Source organism: Mandrillus leucophaeus, unplaced genomic scaffold (genome assembly GCF_000951045.1).
Source record: "Mandrillus leucophaeus isolate KB7577 unplaced genomic scaffold, Mleu.le_1.0 Scaffold69, whole genome shotgun sequence".
NCBI classification, from domain to species: Eukaryota; Metazoa; Chordata; class Mammalia; order Primates; family Cercopithecidae; genus Mandrillus; species Mandrillus leucophaeus.
Window position 1 is genome coordinate 4,006,922 of NW_012107474.1, and position 1,722 is coordinate 4,008,643.

The following is a 1,722-nucleotide window of genomic DNA, read 5'->3' on the forward strand; positions in this document are numbered from 1 at the left end:
TTTGGGAGGCCAAGGCAGGTGGATCACGAGGTCAGGAGTTTGAGACCAGCCTGGCCAATATGGTGAAACCCCGTCTCTACTAAAAATACAAAAATAAATTAGCCAGGCGTGGTGGCGGGCGCCTGTAGTCCCAGCTACTCAGGAGGCTGAGGCAGGAGAATGGTGTGAACCCAGGAGGCGGAGCTTGTAGTGAACTGAGATCGCACCACTGCACTCCAGCCTGGGTGACAGAGCAAGACTCCATCTCAAAAAAAAAAAAAACAAAAAACTCCACATATAACTTTTGATTCCACAGAGACTTAACTACTAATAGCCTACTGTTGACCAGAAGCCTTACTGATAATGTAGTCAATTGACATATATTTTGTATGTTATCTGTATTACTCTATTCTTACAATGAAGTAAGCTAGAGAAAAATGTTATTAAGAAAATCATATGGGCCGGGCGTGGTAGCTCACGCCTTTAATCCCAGCACTTTGGGACGCTGAGGCGGGTGGATCATGAGGTCAGGAGTTCAAGACCAGCCTGGCCAACTTGGTGAAACCCTGTCTCTACTAAAAATACAAAAAAATTAGCCGGGCGTAGTGGCAGGTGCCTGTAATCCCAGCTCCTCAGGAGGCTGAGGCAGAGAATTGCTTGAAGCCGGGAGGAAGAGGTTGCAGTGAGCTGAAATCGCGCTGCTGCACTCTAGCCTGGGTAACAGAGCGAGATGCCATCTCAAAAAAAGAAAAAAGAAAAGAAAATCATATGAAAGAAAAAATCTATTTACCATTCATTAACTGGAAGTGAATCATCATAAAGGTCTTCATCTTCATCGTCTTCACGTTCAGTATGCTGAGGAGGAGGGAGAGGAGGGGTTGGTCATGCTGTAGCAGGGGTGGCAGAAGTGGGAGAAAATCCACGTATTAGTGGACCTGTGCAGTTGAAACCCATGTTGTTCAAGGGTCAGTAGTATACCCAGTAGTGGAATTGCTGGATCATGTGGTAGTTCTCTGTTTAGTTTTTAAAGGCGCTTCCATATTGTTTTCTGTAATGGCCGTAATAATTTACAGTGTCACCAACAGCACACAAGGGTTCCCTTTTCTCCATGTTCTTACCAGCACTTGTTATCGCTCATATTTTTGCTAATAGCTATTCTCACAGGTTTGACGTGATATCTCCGTGTGGCTTTGATTTGCCTTTCCCTGATGATTAGTGATGTTGAGCATTTTTTCAGAGACCTGTTGGCCATCTGTATGTCTCCTTTTAAGAAACGGCTATTCAGGTCCTTTGCCCATTTTTTAATTGGGTTATTTGTTTTCTTGGTGTTGAGCTATTTGAGTTGTTTATTTATTTTGGATATTAACCACTTATCAAACATACACTTTGGAAATATGTGATTCCATTCCGTAGGCTGTCTCTTCACTCCGTTGATGGTTCCTTGGCTGTGCAGAGTTTTTAGTTTGATGCAATCCCATTTGTCTGTTTTTGTTTTTGTTGCCTGTGTTTTGGGGATCATACCAAAAAAAATCATTGCCCAATCCAATGTCTTAAAGCTTTCCTTCTGTGTTTTTTTCTAGTAGTTTTATAGTTCCTGGTCTCACATTTAAGTTCTTCATGCATTTTGAGTTGATTTTTGTATATGTGTGAGATAAGGGTCTAATTTCATTCTTCTGCATGTGGGTAGCCAACTTTCCCAACACCATTCAAGGAGTCAGGACTTTTTTTTTTTTTTTTTTTTTT

The 1,722-nt window shown here is 42.0% G+C and overlaps 1 protein-coding gene across 1 annotated transcript in view; it reads left to right on the top strand.

Annotated features, from left to right (window-relative positions):
- C2CD2 (C2 calcium-dependent domain containing 2) overlaps positions 1-1,722 on the top strand; it is an 82,204-nt gene that overhangs the window by 28,175 nt on the left and 52,307 nt on the right. The window lies entirely within an intron of this gene.